The 25,085-nt window shown below is 36.6% G+C and overlaps 1 pseudogene; it reads right to left on the bottom strand.

Moving 5' to 3' along the window:
• Nucleotides 1-247: 247 nt before the first annotated feature.
• Nucleotides 248-23,972, bottom strand: LOC133763723 (large ribosomal subunit protein eL14-like; annotated as a pseudogene).
• Nucleotides 23,973-25,085: the final 1,113 nt, after the last annotated feature.

Genomic DNA, 25,085 nt, shown 5'->3' with positions numbered 1-25,085 from the left:
GTACATGAACCAGTGCTCATAAGGTATGCTGGCATGGCCTTCAGCAGCTTTACCCATTACACCACAATACCAGCCCCTGAATAACATGTTCTTATACAAAAAGGAATTGATTTTACTATATTGGCCTTGTATTCTATAATCTGAATACAGTAATTTACTATTTCTACATAGACAATTTTGCTATCTTCAAATATGCCAGTTTTTCCCTTCCTTCTCAACATGTATATAGTTAATTGTCATTGCCATCTTATTGTACTAGGGCAGACGAAATGTTATTAGTTTTCAGACCATTCTGAGCTTTAGGAGGAGTGCTGCCTTCTGGCCAGTGGCTTTCTGGGCAGGAACCTTCTGGGATGTAGCCTTCTTGTTCTCATCACATTTTTCTTTTTTGCTGGAACTTTAGCAGTCGCTGAGGCTCCTGCAACATCCCTTGCAACAGATGATATTTGGAGAGGCTATCAGGAGACCTGCCCTTTGAAGCTTTTTAACTTCATTCCAAATTATTCTGTTCCCCATTTTCTTTGCCTTCATGACCTTAAAATCATCAAAATCTGTCATCTTGGTTTTCCATTCTTTGGCTTGAACTTTCTTGGTCCATCTTGTGGCTCCCATTTTCTATTGACATCTGCCTTTCCCCAGGATTTTTGGACTTATTTCTGGAAAACATGCTGTGGCAATTGGAGACTGAATTCAGTCAGCTGCATGAATTTGAAAGGTATGCTTTTTTTTTTTTTTAATCTGAGTGCAGGGTCCATCAACCAAAGCCATCTTGTGACCAACGACATCTGCAATTGAGACTAGCTTCCAACATGAGGCCAAAAGGAGAACTAGGCCACCCAAAAAATCTCTCTGATGTTACTTTCAGCTAGAAGAATGCATTTATAAGGATAAGAAGGGATGTTTCATAATGAGAAAGTTAAAAAATAATAAATTTGTATCTACATTTCAATAAGAGTTTATCACATCTTATGGGTGAAGCATAAACAAGACTAGAAACCTTAGGATAGGAACCAGTTTTATAGATTTCCAATTTGTGTAGTTGCTTAGTGTCCCATGTTTAGAAGACTAGCATGCTTGGTTAAGTGTTCTGCTGCTGTTGTTGGAATTCTTGATCAGAGGACCTCATATACTCATTTAGCACTGACCTGTCCACATCATGTCACCAGTCCTACTCAGAATACCAGGCCTAGGCACAAGAGTATCTTCTTCCTTGAAGGACTGTGCAGAACCTAATTTCTAAAGGGACTGGAGAATTCCTTTCTCCCAACATCACAGGTCCAATTACTTTGCAACATTGCCAGCTGCTGCTACTAATTCTCTGCATAGCTTTTCTCCATTTTCATTCAGTTTGGGACCTTAGTCCTTTCTGCTTTATATCTCACAACTAGGGCTGTTTCACACTTTGTTCAAAGGTAGAGTTTAAGATTCCAGTCCTAGAGCATAGCTTTTGTTGTGTCCAACAACTTTTTGGCTCTCATGCCTATCTCCAAGGAATATATGAGAAATATGGGCATAGCAAGCTATTTCTTGTTGGTCTTGGTTGTTGTTTACACAGTGAACCCTTTACATACCCATTCCATGAGATGTTGAAAAATTTATGGTCATATACCTGTCAATCATCTAAGAAGTCTATAAATTCAGTATTGAAATAATTGTAAAAGGAAATTTACAAATCCATGATCATAGTAGGAGATTTGTGTGGCTTCCCATTATTTTGGTAAATTGATCAAACATTAGTTAGGTATGGACATTTGGCATGGGGTTAAGATGCCTCTTAGGGTACCCGCATCTCATATTGAGGTACCTGGGTTGGAGTCCACTTCTGATTCCAGCTCCTCCTAATGCACATGCTGTAAAGCAGCCGGCAATGGCTCAAGTAGTGTGGTACCTGCCACCCACAAGGGAGACCCAGGTTGAGTTCCAGAATTCAGGCTTTAACCTAGCTCAGCTTGTTCTGTGGCAGGAATTCGAGAAATGATCCAGGGTATGGAAATTGGATCTCTCTCTCTCTCTCTCTCTCTCTCACACACACACACACTTCCTATCTTTCAAATTAAAAAAACAAAATTTTCTTAATTCAGCAAAGTAAGTAACAAATTTTATTTACTACTGCACACTCATAAAATACTTTCTTCACTCAGTTGGTTTATCTGAAGACAGAAGATAACAAAACAACAAAACTTAGAAACTTGCTTATTTGTAATGTTTCTCCCTCTTATTTTCCATTCTTTCTTCAACCCAATTCCATAAGACTTGCTTATACTCCACAAAATGCTCTTGTTATTGTCGACACTGTACTCAACACAGTATGTTGTGTAGTTTATGCTGCAGCAATAAGTACACTGTGACATTACTGTAGTTTAACACAATGAAGTTTTAAAGTTTGCTCTATCACAGACAATCGTGGTTTAGGTCATGCTGCTGTTACCTGCAATGCTTGGCTTTAGTTCCACTTGCTGTGTAACTAGAAAATGTGGCTATTTCAAATAGTTTTGTCTTATTTATAGTTTATCCTTATGAGATAAGGATGTAAAATTGGATATGGCACATTTAAGTTATTGAAATGACTTACTTTATTGTGTTTTAAGCTCCTGTATCCCTGTCTCATCCCTCATTTCTGCCCAGATCTTTGTCTCTTGTCATTCTATCCTGAGTATCCTTTTCTCTAAAAAACCTTATATGCTTTTTCAAACTCATACACTTGCCTTAGTGGCCATGGTTCAAGAATTAGGTCTATGTTTTACCATTACAAAAAAGTTATCCACACAGTGGAGAATATGTCATTGACTTCAGAGGTTGAAGATTGTAAAATCATACTGTTTCTAAATCTTTTGGAGAATTCATAAATTCACTAGTGTAGAAATATAAAACTGGAGTCACTAATTTGCTAAATAAGATTTCAACTGTGTGACATCTTTTTTTCTGGGACATGTTGCAGTCAGTTCAAGGCTGTAAGTAAGGACAATAAAAGCAAAATCAAATGGATGATACTACTGAGGTTAATTCTCGTTTATTCAGCATTAACATTCTCCTGGATTTTACTAACTAAATTTCACACTAGTCACAAATTTATTGACTAAGCCAATTTTGTATATGATAAAACAACTACTTAATTGAAATGTAATTAAAATGTAAAGTAAAAAAAAGATGCAGATAAGAAAGCTAATTATTTTATTGTTACAGATTTATACATTGGAACTTAAAATATACATATGTTGTATGCCTGTCCTGTTACACACAACCTACTTTTTTTTTTAAAATTATTATTTGCAAGGCAGAATTACAGAGAGGCAGAGGCAGAGAGAGAAAGAGAGAGAGTCTTCCATCTGTTGATTCACTCCCCAGATGGCTGCAAAGGCTGGAGATGTGCTGATACAAAGCCAGGAGCCAGGAGCTTCCTTAGTGTTTCCCACATGGATGTGTGCATCCAAAGACTTGGGCCATCTTGCATTGCTTTCCCAGGCCATAACAGAGAGTTGGATCAGAAGTGGAGCAGCTGGGACTTGAACCAGCGCCCATATGGGATACCAACACTACAGAAAGAAGCTTTTCTCCCTATGCCACAGAGCTGGTCCCACAAACTACTTTCATAGAAAAAGTTTAAATGCTTTTCCAAACCATTTTCAAAAACAAATGTCCTAACCCATGGACATAAAAATTATTATGGAGATTTCTTCATGGCTATGAATCTTGAACTAACCTTCCTGCTGTAAATAATTATAAAATGGAAAACAAGGGGACAGCATTGTGGCATACAGCTGCCACCTGCGATGCCAGCACCCCATATGGGTGCAGATTCATGTCTCATCTGCTCCACTTCCCATCCAGTTCCCTGCCAATGCATTTGGAAAAGGAGTGGAAGGTGGCCCAAATCCCTGGGGCCTTGCCACACACATGAGTGACTTGGGAGAAGCTCCTGGCTCCTGGCTTTGGCTTGACCCAGCCCATTGTTGTAGTCATTTGGGAAGTGAACGAATGAATAGATGGAAGTTCTCTCTCTGTCTCTCCTTCTCTCTCTGGAACTCTGCCTCTCAAATAAATAAATAAATCTTTTTAATACTCTGACAAATAAAAAAAGGAATTTTTTTTCAGATGTTGGCTAACATGCGACAAATGGTTGCGATGCTGTGATCCATGCAAACAGGCAATAAATGACTGTGAAACATATAAAGATTGCATCAGTTTTTTTCCTCAAGACATTTCTTAGAATGCAATTCAGGGATAAAGAAATCAAATAGAATTGTGGTCTTTATAAGGAGAGAGAAAGTGGTATACAGCATTACTGAAGTGGCTGGAGTTTGAGTCTGGGCATTAGGTAAAATCCCTTAGGTCTTCAGCAAAATATCAACTTATGTGTGTACAAAACTCCATATGGCCAGGCGAAGAATAATTACCTGAAAAGATGAATTATTTGGAATCAATGAGCTGAAAAAGTTTGAACAGGCTTCTGACCATCCACAATATAAAGTCTTCACTATACACCCATATATTCAGGTTTTTTTCACCCTACATGATTTAGATAACAACTTAATTTTATATTTAAATGAGTCAGATGCTTACAACCCATGTTTCTATATTAGGCTTTCTAATGAGTTTTATATGATACCATATTTATTTTTTTCTCAGTAGAATATGAAATTCATGAGAGTTTAGCCATTGTTTGCTTTGTTCTCATTTACATTCCTGAACTTGGAAAACTGTGATTGGCATAAAATATGTGATAAACAATCATGCCATTTTAAAACATTTCTAATTTTGGTTCAGATCTTATTCAACTACAATATTTCTCAATTGAGTAGAAAGTATCAAGAAGGTACTGAAGAATCATCTAGGGGCAACATTTTTTTTTAAAAGAATTACTTATTTTAAGACAGTTGCAGGTGGAGAGAGAGAGAGACAGAGAGAGAGAGAGAGAGAGCAAAAGAGAGAGAGAGAGAGAGAGAGAGTTCTTCAATCCATTGGTTCACTGATCAAATGGCCACAATAGTTGGGGCTGGGCCCAGGCAAAGCCAGGAGCCAGGAACTCTATCTGAGTCTCCCATGTGGGTGACAGAGGCTCCAGCATGTGGGTCATCTTTGACTGCTTTTCCAGGCACAGTAACAGGAAGTCCAAGCAGAAGCAGAGCAGCTGCAACTCAGAATCCTTCTCTGATATGGGAGGCCAGCATTGCAAGTGGTGGCTTAACCTGCTGTGTTACAATGCTTCCCCCATGGATAATACTTTTTTGTGTCTCCTCATATGAAAAATGCAAGTGTGTTACCCTCATCTTTTGACAAAATAATAGAAGATAGAAAACAGAAGAGGGAAAATATCTAATAATAATAGAAGAGACTCCTTCAAATAAAGATAATGGCAGAAGTCTTTCAGAAGTCTTTATATATATTTTTAAAGATTTATTTATATTTATTTGAAAATTTGAGTTACAGAGAGAGAAGGAGATACAGACACACACACACACACAGATCTCCCACCCACTGGTTCACTCCCCAGGTGACTTCAAGGACGGACTGGGTGAGGCCTAAGATGGAAACTAGGAGTTCCATGTGGGTTTCCCATGTAGGTGGCAGGGGCCTAAACACTTGGATCATTTCTACTGCTTTCCCAGGCCATTAGCAGGCAGCTGGATTGGAAGTGGAGCAGGTGAGACACAAACCAGCACATATATGGGATGCTGGCATAATAGGTGGTGGCTTTACCTGATATGCCACAGTGCTGACCCTCAATTATTTAGGGCTCATCAAAGAGCTGCACATCATGACTGGAATAACATCCACATGTAGGTACATCCTCATAAGAGTTAACTGGACTTCAACTGGTGCCCATATGGGATGCCAGTGCCACAGTCTGGCTTTACCCACTAAGCCCTGATACTGGCCCTGAGATATTGGTTTTACCAAGGAGTTCAAATGCCTAGAATTTCCCATGAGTATCCCAACCTCACTGAGGTCATTCTTCATATCATCTGTGTCACTATTTTATGTTGTGATTACTGATGCTTTCTTATTGAATTGTCTTCTATTGTTATTGTAGTTATTGTTTCTTATTTAAATTTTAATATACTTGTATCTTGAGTTCTCCCAGCCAAGGCCAAGTACCCTCTTTACATTCAGATATGATAACTTTTTGGTTTTTCTATTATAGAAAGTAAAAATTAGAGTAATTGATACTTACTTAGAGACATGATTTTTGCACAGGGATTATATGACATCTACACTCTTTTCAATATATTCATTTTTTTGAAGCTCAAATCTAGGTAAAATGTTTGTTTGACAGTGAAAATCACTAGATTGTTTCATAGTAACTAGGTATCAATGAGATTTTTCTCCTTTGACACAGAATAATAAATCAGAGACATTTGATGCTTTTCATTCTAGATCAGCTGAACTAACAAATAGTTTTCTAAGTAAAATGCTAATAGTAATATTCCTAATGAGCTTTTACTTACGGGTAGATATTCTCTTAACACATTATTTTATTTAAAAACAATCCACACATATTTATGTTTTATTTTATTTGTTGCTTTTACATTGTTTATTATAGTATTACAAATGGAATCCCTAACGTATCCATAGTTATTTTAATATTTAAACAAATTGGTTCAGTGTAAGTAGGCATTTGCTGATCGACAAAACAGGATTTCATGTTAATCTCTAGAACTGATTACATGTTTTCATTAGTGTTTATGTCTTTGTTTAGGAAGACCTATTCCGTGAGTAAGTTATCAACATCCTCAAAGGTATTCATACATAAAATGAAATCAGATAATTTGCACAAATAGGTGGGAAGCTTTCAAGATGATCCCAGATCTAATATTTCCATGGAAGAAGGAAACAAGGAGACTCGTTTAATATAGGCTATGGTTATATTGAACTGAAGAGAGCCATAAATGCTGAGATATACAAACAGAAGGGAGTAGCAGAATCTCTATCCTCTTAACCCAAAGAGGTAGATCTAATTCAAAACATGATATCTTAACAATCCACAAAATAAGTGAGGAAAAAATTATGGAATTAAATGTGTTGGTTTCAAGAAAGAGAGAAAAGAAGCATGGTCAATCACTGTCCCTAAGACACAAACCTATATAAATAATGACAAGTATGGATTGATACAACAAATGTATATTTCCTCTTTATAAACATATTTCTTGTAAATTAAACCCATACCTTAAAAAATGCCTTCAGTGAATATAACTCCATTTATTTTGTTCTCTGTACTAGAAAAAACAATGAATATGTTATATTACAAAACAAGAATTAATGACAAAAATCATATGATCATATCGATAAATACTTCTCTCTATGATAAAAACTATGAACAAATTGGGCATAGAAGAAGCATATCTTGACAAAATAAAAGGCATATATACCAAGCCAAGACTGACATAATATTGAATGGGGAAAAACTGAAGGCTTTCTCTCTAATACCTGAAACAAGAAGAGGATGTCCATTTATACTACTTTAATTCATCATGGTACTGGAAGTCCTAGCCAGAACAATTAGTCAGAAGAAAGAAATTAAGGCACCTCAAATCAGAATCAGCAAGGAGAAAATTGTCAACCTTTTTAAATCAAATGATTGTATACATACAGAATTCCCTAAAGATTATAACAAAAAAAAAATTAGAGCTAATAAGCATTCAACAGTGTTGAACGATTCAAAATTAAAATCAAACTGAAACTCAAAATCAGTAGCATTACTACACATAAACTGAGAATTTTCTGAATAAAGAAATCAAGAAAACAATACCACTTCTAGTAGCTATAAAAATATAAAATATCCAGGGCAGGGAGGACATTTGGTGCCATGTTATGCTCACACTTGGAACGCCTACTTCCCCATCAGAGTGCCTCAGTTTGAGTGTCTGTCCAGTTCTCCTTTCTTTTGCTAGTGTTGGCTCAAGTACTTGAGTCCCTTCCACCTGCTGAGTTCCAGGAACGTGTCTGTGGCCTAGCCCATTGCTGACTGATGCAAGCATTTCAGGAGTGAAGCAGAGATGGGGAGATCTCTCTGTCAGCTTCTCAAGCAAAATAGATTAATAAATACACATACAAATAAAATAAGATTGGTAAGCATAAATTGAACCAAAAAGCAGGAAGATTTTAAAAATAAAATCTACAAAGAATTGGTGGAAGAAATTGAGGATGACACACACACACAAAATGAAGATATCTCATGTTATCCAATGCATTTATAGATTCAATACAATCCCTATTAAAGTTTTAATGAAAAAGTGCTCAACATCACTAATCTTGAGGGAGCTACAAATCCATACCTCAATGAGATATCATCTCACTCCAGTTAGTTTAACTACTATCAAAAAGAGCAAAGATAACAAGTGCTGGTAATGATGCAGAGAAAAGAGAATCCTTGAGCACCGTTGATGGGAATGTAAATTAGTACATCCTTTATAGAAGATAGTGTTGGGGTTACTCACAGAACTAAAAATAGAGTGACCATATGGATTCAGCTATCCCACTGCTGGAAATATGTTTAGTGGAAATGAACCCACTCTGTCCAAGAGACTTCTGCATTCATATGTTTATTGCTGCGCCATCACAATTGCCAACATATGAAAGCAATTTTAATGTACATCAGCTGATGAATGTGTAAAGAAAATGTGTACATGTACACAACAGGATACCATTCAGCCATGACAAATCGAATTTTATTATTTGCAACAACATGGATGGAACTGGAGCTCATTTTGTTACGTGAAATAAGTCAACCAAAGAAAGACAAAGTTAAAAATTACCAGGACTTTAATAATTTAAAGTCTACACTTTACATTTCTAGAACATTTCTATTATACAGAATAGTAGTCATTCTAGCAATATAAAACTTTCTGAAATTCACCTTTAAATTTGTGGTAGTTGCAGGGTTGGCATCCTGATATAGAGAAAGATGATTGTGACAGAAAATCTATAAGAGAAAATAATTCATTGTACCTTGCCAAACTTTGGAACAGGTTTTTTATTAGTTGATTTAAATATCAGCCAGAATACATAGGAACTATATTGTCTATTAAATCAAACTCATGGTGAAGACCTAACATGCTTCAGTAAACCAGTTTTCTTCCTTTTCCAATTTGGCTTCCACTATTTAAGGCTAAACACGCTATACAATTTCTATGAACAAAGGAAAATATTTTGTTGATATTGGGCAGTGTTCTGGGCTTGTAAGTGTGAAGTATTTTCATAGCATATCTTTACAATGTTTGGTGAACCCCCAGATAGTTTCTGAGAATACAATATAAAAAAACGCTGCACATCTTACCCGAGTTATTTAATAATAAACAAGAAATACAAACTTTAACTAGGAAATGACCCAACTGATCTAAATCAGATAGCAGCTCAAGTGGACCTCATCAATACTTTATTTGTTTTGAAAACACTTCTTTATACCTGCTTTGCACTGTAGATGTTAATTTGCTTACAATGTAGTCAATGCAGGCCAGTGACTATGTCCTGACAGTATGTGTTTCCATTACATAGTTTTTGGTGTCCTCTGTGTGCTAGATTCATAACAGATCCATATTTTTTGAGTTTCAGTTTTTTTCTTTGAATTTGTGATTGACACAAAAATTGTCCATACTTATGTGGTCTGATGTGATGCTTCAATACATGTATACATTGTGTAATGTCCCAATTAGAGTAAGTTTGTCTAACTCATGACATATTTTACACATATTTCAAATACTCATTTCTTAACAAATTCTCAGAAATAGAATTGTATTACAGAATTATTTTTTGAAATTATGTTGGCAATCAGTATTTTTATAGAGAATGATTTCTTTCCTGGATTTCAATCTTTCTCCCCACGAGACTGAGCTGTATAAATCTGTCAAGCCATAATGACTTCATGACAACACTAAAAACAATAGGAGTGCACTTTTGACCCTCCTCATCAACTTGTACTATACAAGTGTGATTCCTTCCCTACTCCACTGCAAAGCTATTTTCTTGATCTTACTTTAACTTTCTGGAGGTACATTCCAAAAGTATATACTCTTCCTACATTCTTGCTTCTTCCTTTTTTTTTTTTTTTGTTCTAAATTCTAAATGCCTTATGCAGATCAAGCTAATGTGATGGAATATATGTAACAAGGTAAGAATAAAAATCTGTTCAATTTCCCAACTGAAAACTTAATTTCATATACAAATAACAAAAATTCACATGAAATAAATTTTAAATTCATCCCAATTTATACTGAAATTAATATACTAATAAATTCATTCTTTCTTCAAATATTAAAATATATAATGATCTATGCTTTTTGTTTATAACGTTACTAAGAAATATATGAATATTTTTGAAAGTTTAAAAATTTCAATAATCAAGTTATTTTTGAATTGTTATTTTCTTTTTTTAAAGATTTATTTTATTAATTTTTAATTTTAATTTTTTTTTAACTTTTATTTAGTAAATATAAATTTCCAAAGTACAGCTTATGGATTACAATGGCTCCCCCCCCATAACTTCCCTCCCACTCACACCCCTCCCATTTCCCGCTCCTTCTCCCATTCCATTCACATCAAGATTCATTTTCAATTCTCTTTATATACAGAAGATCGATTTAGTATATATTAAGTAAAGATTTCATCAGTTTGCGCCCACACAGAAACGCAAAATGTAAAATACTGTTTCAGTACTAGTTAATTGTTATTTTCTTTAAAGATTTATTTGAAAGTCCCAGTTACACAGAGAGAGAAGGAGAGGCAGAGGCAGAGAGAGAGGTCTTCCATCCGCTGGTTCACTCCCCAGTTGGCCGCAATGGCTGGAGCTGCGCTGATCCGAAGCCAGGAGCCAGGAGCTTCTTCTGGGTCTCCCATGTGGGTGCAAAGGCCCAAGTTCTTGGACCATCTTCTACTGCTTTGTCAGGCCATAGCAGAGAGCTGGATTGGAAGTGGAGCAGCTGGGACTCACACTGGTACCCATATGAGATGCTGGCACTGCATGTGGCGGCTTTACCTGCTATGCCACAGTGTTTGGCGCCTTGAATTGTTATTTTCAATTAAATCACATGAATTGACTCAGAATATTTTCTCTTCATTTCTATCTTGTCAATAAAAACGACACTCATATATTTCAGAAAGAACAGATATCTCAGATAGTTCTAGAAATACACTTGGGGTTCATCGTGTTGGCACACTTTTGCAAATAATGTTTTTTTTTCATTTTCTATTTATAAAAAAGGAAAAATAAAGACTCTTTTAAGGTCATAAAAATGCAGCAGTATATGGAAGTGTATTCTTTACTTACTAAGCTCTTTGGAATTCTACCAATAGAATACTTTTAACTTGTGTGTTGGATAATCTTCTAAAGATTAAACTGCCTACCTCTCAAAATATAGCAGTCCTCTTTGTAATTAAAGAAATATATTTCCAAATAAAAAATAACATGCAGAGGCCAGCGCTGTGGCATAGCGGGTAAAGCTGCCGCCTACAGTGCTGGCATCCCAAATGGGCGCCAGTTCCAGACCCAGCGATTCCACTTCCAATCAGCTCTCTGCTGTGGCCTGGAAAAGCAGTAGAAAATGGCCCAAGTCTTTGGGTCCTTGAGCCCATGTGGGAGACCTGGAAGAAGCTTCTGGCTCCTGGCTTTGGATCGGCACAGCTCTGGCTGTTGTAGCCAACTGGGGATTGAACCAGTGGAAGGAAGACCTCTCTCTCTCTACCTGTCCTCTCTCTGTGTAACTCTGACTTTCAAATAAATAAATAAATCTCAAAAAATATAACATGCAATCAAAAATTTAAAAAATATTTTTCTCGCAAATACTGTTTTTAATAAATCTGAAACAAACAAAAATGTATTTAAATTTAAAAATCTTTGAAGGTATTTCTAATTTTTCTAATCTCGAATTAATATTACTTTGTAGTTGAGACACTTTGATCTTTCTTGAGTCATTATACAACTTGGGATAAATTTAGGGCTCTTGAGAAAGAAAATGAAACAACTTGAGTAGGCACATATATAATGCACTATTTTATTAAATACTGTCATTTCCTATTGTAAAATAGGTAAAGTAGTGATTAAGAGTAATTGCTTTCTGTTAGTGGGAACTGATTTTATATCTTACCTTTGTGATCATCTTTGGCTGATCATGACTTTTCCAGTTTCCCTGTACATTTTGTCCTTTCTAACTCAGGACCAGTTATAGGAAGTTCAATGTGTGCCCCAAACCAGTCACATAAGACGTTCTGCTTCCAGTTAGACTGCCTCCATCATCCTCATGCCACCCTCCCACAACATACTTGACGCCTTCCTTCTTTTTTTTTCCTTGTAAAGCTTTCCCCATCCCCTTCCTGTCCTTCAATCTCTGCTAAATGCCAGTGACAGAAGGTTGCTATGTAGCAAACTGTGTGAATAAATAGCCTCTATTTGCTCTCCTGAGCCTTCTTTTATTTCAACAAAATTCATTAAGAGAATGAATGCAAAGATACCGTGTTGGCTCAACAACAGAAGTATCTATGGAATAGTTGGTTTCATAGACTCCTTAATCTTTCAGAAGAAAATGTGTTTCAAACCTCTAACATTGTATACTGTGTTTGCAACAGGTTAGCACACGGCTTGTTCTGCTTCTTGTCAGCCTGTACACACAGGGACTCTCTGAAACTAGTAAAACAAATATTGTTATTTTAAAAGCTCATTTTTATGGAAAATAATGAGTTTTCCCATCATGAGATTCAAGCAAATGATGCCGAAAGACTGCTCTAAGACATTGCTGAATAGGTTAGGATGTTAAATGAAAGGATAAAAGCTCCTAAAATATGTGGACAACTTGTCCCCAGTTAAAATCTGTGTATTTGGGAAGAAGGGAGGGAGCGGAGGAGACACACACACACACACAGAGAGAGAGAGAGAGAGAGAGAGAGAGAGAGAGAGAAATGGATAGACAGATACAGAGTTCTCATCCACTCATTGCTCCAGATCTTATGAATCCAAATGTGTAAATAGTGAGATCCTGGATTAGGAGCATTAAACTATCTCTGAGTGATTTCCACTTCTAGAGAGACTGATCTCTAAAGAACATGGAAGAAAACCTGTATTAGATAATTTTTCCTTTCGTAAAAAACAAAACAAACAAACAAACAAAAAAACACCTAGAAATCAAGAAAGTTCCTACATTACTCCTTTAAAAAATTAAAAAGAAGATATATTTACACTAGATACCCTAATTACAGAATTGAGCTTTATTAATATTGACACCAAAATATAGTTTTTTTATTTTACCCCTACAGGCTCTTGATAGAGGCAATTTGGATTCCAGACTTCAGGAAATAGGACTTTTTCTTTAAGTTTGGGCCACAAATATGTTTTTGTTCCCTTACACAATGTGAATTATGGAGAACCTATTAGCAGTCAGGCACTATTCTCTTCAACACTCTGAAACCCTAGAGTTATTGCTTTATAAATTATGCTTCTCGCTCCTAGAATCTCCTAAATTCTTCTCTTTCCTTGGCTTTAAGCCTAGGAAAGACTATTTCTAAATAATTTTTTCTCAGTCTCAATAGCTCTATTCTACAGCATGAAAAATATGGGTGCAGAGGACAACCTGGAGCAGGCAGGAGTCCTGCTTCTTTGGGAACATCACTGAGTGTGCCACGTGACCTGGCTCTACCTGGGTGACTGCACAGCAGATTTATGTGGAGACAGCAGGAGCTCTCAGTCCTGCTTCATTATTTATTTTTTTTTGAAAGTCAGAGTTATGCACAGAAAGGAGAGGGAGGGGGTTGTCTTCCATCCAATGGTTCACTCTCCTGATGGTTGCAAAGGCCAGTGCTGGGCCAGGCAAAAGCCAGGAGCCAGGAACTTCTTCCAGTTCTCCCACATAGGCAGCACAGGCCCAAGCACTTGGGCCAATTTCTGTTGCTCTTTCCAGCCAGTAGCAGAGGGCTGGATTGGAAGTGGAACAGCTGGAACATCAACCGGCCTCCACAGGGGGTGCTGGGGTCTCAGGCTGCAGCTTTATCCACTACACCACAATGCTGACCACAGCATCTACCTTTCTTTAATGCATCAATGGAAATCATATCCATATATTTTACTGTTAGCAACGTTTGTGAAGAAATATTAGAAGCATGCAAAATCCACAGAGATGCTAAATGAAGTGAAAGGCATTGCCAATGGCTTGATACAATTTCTGAGACAGAAAAAATTCTGAGGAATGGGTAACCTCAACAGATGCCCTTCTGTATATATACCAAGCAACTTCCCATTGGACATCTCTGTTCCACCTTTCTTAGCAAGAAATTAATATTTATTAGAGGTTTACTTCATTAATGAATGGCCTCAAGCTACTTACATTCATGCCCTTCTATGTGTCTCAGGATTTCATTTGTATATGCTCAGCTTGCAAGGTCAAAACCACTTGGATTTAAACAAGTGTCTCAATAGGATGAGGTCAAGGCTCTGTGGTTCACATACTCTTTTCAGTCTTTAAACCTTTTAATAAAAAAGCCCATCTTGATTGCGTGTGGCCTCAGTCCTCAAGCCATCTCTAAATGATGTAGAGAATCTGCATGGATCACACTGTTGAGAAAGAATTTGAAGCCAACTCTTGACACAGCAGGGAAGGGCTTCATGCAATTGGGGTTGATACCTGTGTGTCTGGGGTCAGCCTGATCACATTTCCTTTCCATTACCTGTTTATACAATCACAAGTTTCTAGTCTCATTTCTATAACCACTTAGAAGCATGATGCCTAGTCCATGGTAGTTATTTTAACACTTGGTGACTGGCGAGGCCAAGGCAACTTTGGTTGGCTGACAAGGTCATAGCAGAAGGTCTGTCTCAGCAAGGCATGAGAAGGACAGCTATGGTCCTCTTGGTAGTTTTAGGTTTGTTGGGAACTACACTCTGCTTAAGAAAGCCGGAGCTTCCTGGTTGTCCCACTAATGATTGCTGTATTCCTAATCTTAGGGAAGAATGCTTAGTCTCATAATCCCACAAATTTCCATTGCTTTGTAGAATTTTAATCAAGCAGAATGTTAGTGTAGGAGAAGGGGTTAATGCTTTACACAAGATTGAGCTGTTGGGGAAAAGAATTAAAAGGCAACAGGCTCCCTAGTGTATATTTCCCATTAAAACAAAGGTAAATGTTATTAAAGCTTTAATTCAATATGTGCTACTAACACAACAATGGTTAGGATGTCAAAACTGTGGAATATATCTAAGTGAACCTTTAGATAAGTACAATAAAGAAATTAAAGAGTTACAGAAAGAACTGCAAAAGGGGATACATTTAAAAAAGGGTCTGCTTTAAACATTGGGGCTTCTAGTAAAGATTAGATTCGGAAGGTAATATCATAGCTTGTGTAGCCAATTTCTGCATAGCTCAGCAGCACTCAAGGCCTTGGCTTGTGTGGGCAGCTTGTTATCTCGCGCCTGTCTGTGATTGTAACCCATGCTCTGAATATGCCCTTGAAAATCAAAGAAATTGTAACTAGATGTAGACATAGAATCTAGAGGAAACAAAATACAAGGTCAATGGTTCTAAGAAAGTGGACAACAGACTTGTTATTGTAAGAAGAAAGAATCATAATGTGACTTATTATATGAAAACAGTCTGGTGCTCGAGAGCCAGAGCCATGCCATCGGCCTTGTTGCCAGTGTGTCTCTCATTTCTTCCTGCCCTGACACCTTTCACACCTTTGGGAACCCCTAGACTGGCTGGAGCTGCACTCTAGCAGGTGACAGTACCTGGTGGACAATAACTTAAGCAGCATTAATATGTTTCTGATCCTCCAGGAAGCTGGGTACACTGTGATGATGAAAACACCACTAAGAGTCATTGTCTTGTTCATCCAGCACTCTACCTCTGAATGGAGACCAAGAGCTCTTGCTTTTTTCAAATGGTCTTCTATAAATTTCTGCTAGGAGTGATCAAACATGTTTATAATCAATTGTCTATTGTTGCTATAACAGATTATAGAAAATAACTCTTTTACTTGATTTTAAGAAAAATTCCTCGAACTCTCACATGCATCAAATAATTTTATAATTTAATTAGCAATTTAAATAATATACATTAAAAGTAAATTTATTTTACAAGTGTATATGTACATATTTATTCATATTAATTAGAACACCTTGGAAAACATGTTTACAGTTTATAATAAAATGTTTGTAAATACAGAGGATAGCTTTCCCATATATAAACTGTTTCTAAGGTTTCTTTCCCTCTCCCAATATCTATCTTATTTTTCATCTCTTTTTCAGTTTTCCACTATTAAAAAAACACTAAAAATAAAATCTAAGTCAATTTTTTTTAGCTTTTTAACAACTTCAGGAAATGGAATTAAAATGACTAAAATAAGGTATGTGCATTTTGGAATATTGTTAAAGCAATTCTTTTCACCATAGGGGCTAGTACCTAAGCCTTGGTGTTATTAAGGAGAGTGATAAACTATTAGCAAAGAAATCCTCTTATCCCAGATGGACTTTATTCATCCCCAAATTGCTTGCTTCTCTACAAGCATTTTCTCCTTCATTAAATATTTATTGAGTTCCTGTTTTATGTATAGAACAATTTGTAGATGTAAATAATTCTCTGTCATGGTTTTTGAGCTTGAGAAACTTCCCATCACTTGAGGGCATTCAATAGATTAAAGGAGATTATATGCAAATAAATAAAACAAAATAAGCAAAGAGCTGGGGCTAGCACTGTGGTGTAGTGGGTAAAGCTGCCGCCTGCACTGCTGGCATCCCATATTGGCGCTGGCTCAAATCCTGGCTGGTTCACTTCCAATCCAGCTCTCTGTTATGGCTTGGGAAAGCAATAGGAGATGGCCCAAGTTCCTGGGCCACTGTACCCATGAAGGAGATCCAGAAGAAGCGTCAATCTCCTGGCTTCAGATCAGTGCAGCTCTAGCATTGTAGCTATCTGGGGAGTGAACCAGCGGATGGGAGATCTCTCTATCTCTACCTCTCTGTAACTCTGCCTTTCAAATAAATAAATCTTTAAAAAACAAAAGAAAACAAGAGCTGCCATCTAGTAAATGGACTGACCCATAGACTTTGGTATCTTCCTTTCCACTGTTCTCTCCTATACATACTATACTATACATGGTACATAGTAGTTGTTCAGGAATATTTATTTTTAGAGTTGGAACAAAATAGTAGAAAGATCTGAAAATTATGCTAAGGAAATGCAGCCATCATTTATGTCTTATCTACTGTTTTCCAACATTTGGGCATGTGTTAATTAACTTTCTCTGAAGGGACAGTCCATTTTATTTTTTCAAAAAGAAACTGACTTTCAGAGGCACACAATAACTATCAAATCACAAAATTGCTAAGTAAAAGAGTTGGATTTCAAGTTCATGTCTTTGCAACTTACTATCTAATTAAGTAATGCCTAAGGTATTTTACTTCTATTATTTTTAAGCATTATATTTCAGGATAGTTTTAAATTTGCAAGTAAAAAATGTGAGGTAGTAATATAAAGAATTCCTACATACCATTCACATAATTTCACTTATTAATATGTTAGAGCCAGCAAAGATTTTTAATTAGGAGGGAAGATAATGGCAGTTGTATTTTAGTATTTTTAATATGGCAATTGTGTGCATGATTTTGAACGGAGATTTTTGAAAACAAGGAATTATTAAGACTATTGTAATGAGCAGCAGGACTTATAAATAGTGTTCAAGTTAAGACAGAACCAGTGGGAATTAAAGGAAGGAATAATTTTTACGATGCATTAGATAGCAATTTATATTGTATTTATGAGAAACTTCTTTTTTTTTTTTTCCAGTGCAGAGAAAGAGAATCCTTTTAAAGAAAAAAAAATCTCCTTCTGGAAAACATAGGTCAAATACAAACTGAAGAGTATTTCAAAAAATTGATGGTACTGTTATTCGAGTTTAGGAAATGTGCTACAATGCAAGCCAATTTCTGACAGTGCTGTAGCTCATCTGCTGTGCCCTGGGGTAATGCAGAAAAGTAACTGTAGGCAGAGGAACTTAAAGGTTTGGTGTTTCCAATTTCATCAGCTGACAACAAGCCTCTCAGCAAACCATAACGAAATGCAAGTCTAGAAATGGAAAGCAATGACTCTTGGGCAAAATCTTTGGTAGATGTCCTAGGAGAAGTACTTCAGAGTAACACACAGATAAGAGACAATTGTAAGACTTACAAAACAGTGTCAGATAGAGGTTCATGAAATCTTACTGATTCACTGCTTCATACTGATCTTCCTATGTCTTATGGCTTATCATTCATGAAATGAGTATAACAATATACTTACATCCTTGGATTGTTGTGATAATTAAGTATGCAACACAAGAAGTACACAGAATAGTGGTGTGGCTTATTTGGCATTCAATAAATAATGATATAGTACAGGGATGTAAGCCCTTTCGGGCCTATAAGCCTATGGGAGTCTTTTTCCAATAAATATTTCTTCTGCCTTCCAGATTTCCTGAAATGTCCATGCTATTTGTTCATGGCAGCAAAATGTTAAACTACAATGATTTATATATTAGCAAAGTTGTGGCCCCAAGTTGTAGGGGAATTCTGTTCTGTAACATGAGCAAACTGTAAAGGCAGAAGAGGAATAAAAATTATTCAATTGGAAGCCTTTCAATGAAGCATCACAGGCAAGGAATTGAGTTTCAGATGACACTTACAAAAACCCCAGAGAGGACCCATCAAATAGATTTGGGAACTTGGCAACAGTAAGAAGAGAATCAAAATAAAAAAGGCCACTTCACATATTAGCAAGGATCAGTCCCTTGTATTAATTTTCAATGTGAAAATACTATTAGGTCTTTAACAAACTGGATCTAACGCCTTAATTTTAAATTGGTACAAAAACTTGTGTTAATTATTCATTTCACATGCTTTAAAAAATTGGAATTGTTAACAGAATTACTCATGAGAACCCCAAATAATCTAAGCTACAATTAAAAAAAGACTCAATGAACATTTGTTGAATTGTCTCCTATAGGAAAGCAGTGACTTGGTCTTCTGGGAGATGTAATAATTAATAAAACAATGGTCTCTGTTCTCATTTGTACTTTAAATATACTGTGGTATTTTATTCAGGACCACATAATTTTAAAAATTATATATTTTTACTTTTATTTATGAGAGAAAGAGAGAAAGACAGAGAACAGACAGAGATCTCCCAAGTGCTGGTTCCCTCCTCAAATGGTTGCAAGCTTTGGGGCCTGGCTGGAATCACAAACTAAAAACTCAGCCTGAGTCTCCCATGTGGACAGCAGAGACCCAACCATTTGATCCTGGTCTCCTGCCTCCCATGTTTCTATTAGTAGGAAGCTGGAAACAGGAGCATGGTTGTGACCTGATCACTGGCACTCTGATGTCGGATGCATGATTCTTTACCGCCAAGCTGAACATCCACCCCAGCCTCATAGAATTTTCTATTGATAAATGCCAGTTTCCACAGAGGAAACTTTGCCAGTCTTTGATCTTCTTCAAAGGCCAATATATTAATAGTGGATGTGTTATTGAAGACATTCTTGAACTTGAAGCTTAGGATTTAAAACATGGGGAATTAAAATGAGAAAGTATCCAAAGATTATTATTTTATGGTGTTCAAAATCTGACATATCATCTTCATTTTCTAACACTTTTTAACTTGTGCATACAAAGGTATAAATACATATAAAGCATGCTAAAAAGACACAAAACAGTTTTCTTATCATAAAGAAAAAATCAGGGCTGGCACTGTGGCACAGTGTGTTAAGCTGCAGCCTGTAGCACTGGCATGACATATAGGTAACAGTATGAGTCTTGGCTGATCTGATCCAGCTCTCTGCTAATATTCCTAAGAAAGCAGTGGAAGAGCCCAAGTCCCTGAGTTCCTTCAACCCATGTGGGAGACTTAAAAGAAGTTCTGGGCTCCTGGCTTTGGCTTGGCCTAACCCCAGTTTTTGTAGTTATTTGGGTAGTGAACCAGTGGATGGGATATCTGTCTGTCTCTTCTCCCTCTCTATAAGTCTGCCTTTCAAATAAGTAAATACATCTTTAAAAAATAAAAAAAAGAAAAGATCAGTCTCAAATACACTACTGTAGTTTTTTGCCACCTGTTCATTATACCTGTTCATTATTTTATTTTAATTGGAGGTTTTTATTCAAATGCTGAACTTCTGGCCGGCGCCGCGGCTCAACAGGCTAATCCTCCACCTTGCGGCACCAGCACTGGGTTCTAGTCCCAGTTGGGGCACCGATTCTGTCCCGGTTGCCCCTCTTCCAGGCCAGCTCTCTGCTGTGGCCAGGGAGTGCAGTGGAGGATGGCCCGAGTGCTTGGGCCCTGCACCCCATGGGAGACCAGGAGAAGCACCTGGCTCCTGCCATCGGATCAGCGCGGTGTGCCGGCTGCAGCGCGCCAGCCGCGGTGGCCGTTGGAGGGTGAACCAACGGCAAAAAGGAAGGCCTTTCTCTCTGTCTCTCTCTCTCACTGTCCACTCTCCCTGTCAAAAAAAAATGCTGAACTTCAATATATGCAAGATCAATTCTATGCATGTGTAATGAAACATTTTAAGCAAATAATATGTGCAAAATAATTCATTAAGTCTTTATTGACTGCAGCACAAGACGCTAATCTAGAAGCTACAAGTGAAAATGTGATTAAAATGTAGGCATGTCTTCAAGAGTTGTAGAGATTAGTAATGGACCTGTCTCTGTGAAAAAAAGTCACTTTAGAACACCAAGATACCATAGATAGAGTTGTGATAAAAGATGGGAATCATCAACTCTGGGCCTCTCATACGTCCATAACTTTTTTTAAGATTTATTTTATTTATTTGAAAGACAGAGTTACAGAGATAGGTAGAGACAGAGAGGTCTTCCATCTGCTGATTCACTCCCCAGATGGCCACAACAGTCGGAGCTGTGCTAATCAGAAGCCAGGAGCCAGGAGCTTTTTCTGGGTCTCCCATGTGGGTGCAGGTGCCCAAGTCCTTGGGCCATCTTCTATTGCTATCCCAGGCCATAGCAGAGAGCTGGATGGGAAGAGGAGCAGCTGGGACTAGAACCGGTGCCCATATAGGATGCTGGCGCTTTTGGCCAGGGCTTTAACCCGCTGCGTCACAGCACTGGCCCCATACTTCCATAACTTTCTCTCTCATGTTGTTCCATATTTTGTTTATACTACTTATACAAAATAATTATAGTAACAATAACAAGGTATACTTTGACCCTCAATGTTTTTGTATAAGATATCCCTTTCTTTCAAGATTTTTTTGTAAGATTTATTTATTTCTCTGAAAGGCTGAGTTACAAATGCAGAGAGAAAAAGGGAGAGAGAGAGAGAGAGAGAGAGAAAGACAGACAGACAGACAGACAAAGAGAGGTCTTCCATTCACTGGTTCATTCCCCAACCGGCTGCAACGGCCAGAGCTGTGCTGATTCAAAGCCAGGAGCCAGGAGCTTCTTCCATGTCTCCCACATGTGTGCAGGGGCCCAAGAACTTGTGCCATCTTCTACTGCTTTCTCAGGCCATACCAGAAAGCTGGATCAGAAGTGGAGCAGCCAGCACTTGAACTGGTGCCCATATAGGATGCTGACACTGCAGGTGGCAGCTTTACCTGCTAAACCATAGTGCTAGCCCCAGTAACTATTCTAAGAAAAAAAAATTCTGTAGAAACAATGAATAAATAGAAACTAAGTGTTTGAAATGGTGAAGGTTGCTCTTTTACAGGAAGACAGTAGGTCTACTTCACTAGAAATTAAATAACCTAGTTTGAAAATGGGATAGTCTGTCAATTCTCATTAGATGGTCCACCAGTCTGAGTCCATAGGTTGGAGCAGTGAAATAAGATGACAGACATGGAATCTTGAAAACCATAGAGGCTATAAAAACTGTTTTGTTCATATTGAGTGTGAGGTGAATCTCAGACATCAAGGTGGAGAGTTTAAGACAGGATGAGGTCCTAGAAAGTCATATATAGGATGCGAGTCAAACATTTTGGTTTATCATATGATTTCATTTATATGAACTACAAAATTGAGTAAACTTAAATTGTATTTAGGGTTGGATTAGCAAAACACAAAAAGAAGTGATTTACATAAAAGTCATTACTGTGGTTATCTTCCTGGAGTCACTGAGGAAACTTGACTGGGGACACATATGAATGGCACTTCTTGGGAATATGATAATACTTTATTTTTTAATTGATATAATAGATTTTTTTCATTATTTATTCTACATTTACATTTTATTTGTAGTAAAATTTTGGCTCAAATATGTTTAAAATCATCATTATAGGATAAAACTTTTGAAAAGACAATAATATAAAATATTAAGCAAATGAGGAAGATATGATGATTCTGATAAACTAAAATACTTATTAAGGCAAAAGCATTTCTAGAGATTTAAGGATATTATATAAAAATTATTAGGTAAAAGATTTTCAAAAAAGGATACTATATAATAGAAAAATAAATTCACTGAGCAGATACAAATTATCTGTTCTCATACTGGTATTAACATTTCAAAATACATAAAATGAAAATTGAGACTTATAAATAAAAATTAGCAAATCTATCATTGTGATGTGTAATTCAACATACTAATTGACAGAGAACAAGAACACAAAAACATTAATAATGATATAGAAGAGTTAAAACATGTAACAATATTGATAACATATGTGAGGGAACTTCAAAGAGTTGATGGAAAATGGAGTTGAAAGACAAGTTTATTTTGGTGCAAAATTTTGAAATCCATTAAAACTCACATATATATATATATATGTGTGTGTGTGTGTGTATGTGTGTGTGTTTGTGTGTGTGTATGAGAACCTTGTAATACAAATTAGGAAAAATCACATTCTTTTCAAATACAGATTAATTATGAGTATTGATGTTGTCTTAGTCCATAGAAACAAGTGTCCGTATATATCAAGGAATCAATGTAAATACTGACCCATTTTCTGATGGTGGTGGTATTAGATAACTAAGAATAATCTTTAAGAAGCTATATAAAGAATGCCAAAGTCAAATATACTTGACTCTTGCATTACTTATTCTTTTGAATTTTCTATACTTTTCATCACTGTGGGAGGATAATCAAGAGTTGACTGTATGAAAAAGAAGTATGAAAAGAATCAGGATTGCTTTGAAGAAGATTAAAAAGATGGGAACTATCTTATGGGTACAAAGAAATATGATAAATTTCACTGTGTAGCAGAATCTAAATGCTTGGATGCATTCTTTAAGAAAAAGAATGCAAATTCAGTAACAGAAGAAAATGCCCATTTCCAACTTCTTAGAAAAAAATAAATTTAAGAAAAATTATAAATTTTATAAGTTTATAAGTACCACAAACATCACAAATTCTTTCAGGATAATATAACTTCTAATATTTTAGTTACCTGCCAAACTTACATTGGTAATATTTGTGTAGTTACATTTTTATTGCATATTCTTTGTCACTTTAAAAAATAAACACTTTGTAATATGTTCTATAGAGAAAGAAAGTATCTTTTCTCTAGCAACGTTGATTGTTCTTAAATCTTAAATTATCTAAATTTAACAAAATTTTACTGAACAGGAAAAAGAGTTCTAGAACCAGGTGCATCACAGAAAAAAAATTAATTCAGAATGCCCCATCTGCACATTTGCAGGTTATACTGATATCCAGAGAAAAGTAGAAATATACAGAAACCATCTAATTGACTATGGTTAAAATTTACTTTCTATGGTCATTTTTTGGCACCTTGTAGGCTCTGACTGGCTGGAAGTTCAGCTGTTATGATTGGCTGAGAATTTCAAAGATATACCCTTAGGTGGATTTACAATTTATTTACATACATACCAAACTAAGTACAGGACACTATTACAGAAGCTGCTTTGGGCCAAATTGTATCACTCAGTACAGAGAAAGACAGGTTTAGGATAACTATTTCAGTGTAAGAACACACACACACATGCTTCTTGTTGGGGACACTGACCTTGTTACAGACCCCATTCTGCCAGACCATATCGTCCACATTCTCGACATCTCTACCTCATGTCCACCTCACTCCAACCATTTTCTTTGTGGTGAGCAAAATGTTCAAGGTACCTCAATCTTAGTGTTGCCCAAATAGAGGGTGGAGAAGCAATACTTTCAGTCTTGTGTTGAAGATAAAAAGAGGTCCGTATGCATAAAACAGTCACAAGGGCAGGCTGCTGCATGAAGAGGAGACTGTGAAGAGGTCGTTTTCAGCTACTGTCATTTATCTGCAGCCTCAAGATCACCACTAAAATAAAGAACCATCTCAGGCTGGGACAGTTTTCCCAATGCCCAGCTCATGACTAGGACTTGATTTTCCCTTTTTTTTACCCCTGTGGAGAACACATAGAGCCCAAAAAGAGAAATTTTTGAGTGACTTTTTAGCTCAAGCATCTTCAGCTGCATGGTAGTTGTTCTTAGTTCTGGAGCAAAGAAAATAAAATACTTTTCTGTAGCACGGAGAAGTGTAAGGCATGAGTCTTCCATGGAAATGCTATCAAGCACATTCAAGGATTCAACATGTCCACTGCCATGTATAAAGTAGCCAATTGTGATATTTTTTCCCCAGGCAACAATGCTCTCTGGAGCATTAATTGCAATTCATGCTCCAGAGAGGGAGAAGGTATCACTTAAAGCTGGGTGTGGGGAGGTGCAAAATTTAATAAAGGCTAGATCTGCATTCCAAGTATAGCAAACAATGTGTACATTGCAAAAATGAAAATAGAAATTCACAATAAGACACAGTTAATTTTAAGTAACATAATAATTTCTGGAAGTCATAAATGCAAAAACAGGAAATAGTGGCTTTGTGGATGCTGCCAATATTTATGAGGAAGTAGTCTACTATTGTACATTCACACATGAAATAGAGATCAGTAAACTTTCATCTTTAGGTCAAAGAAAAACACAGAGAGAATTACTCCCTCCTCCAGAGAGTCAGTCCAACAGACCTTGAATTTATAGAAGCAGGAAAAAAGTGCAAAACTGTGCTTCTCTGTAATAAATCCACCTTGACTGTTTTGACTGTGAAAAGTTATTACTATTTGTGGTTTACAGAATTTGTAGCTTTGATTCCCTAGAATATTTTGCAAAAGAAAGACAATTTGGCACATCCCTTCC

This window comes from Lepus europaeus, chromosome 7 (genome assembly GCF_033115175.1).
Source record: "Lepus europaeus isolate LE1 chromosome 7, mLepTim1.pri, whole genome shotgun sequence".
NCBI lineage: Eukaryota > Metazoa > Chordata > Mammalia > Lagomorpha > Leporidae > Lepus > Lepus europaeus.
Note: the sequence above shows the minus strand (reverse complement) of the source record. Positions and strands in the feature narration are given on the sequence as shown.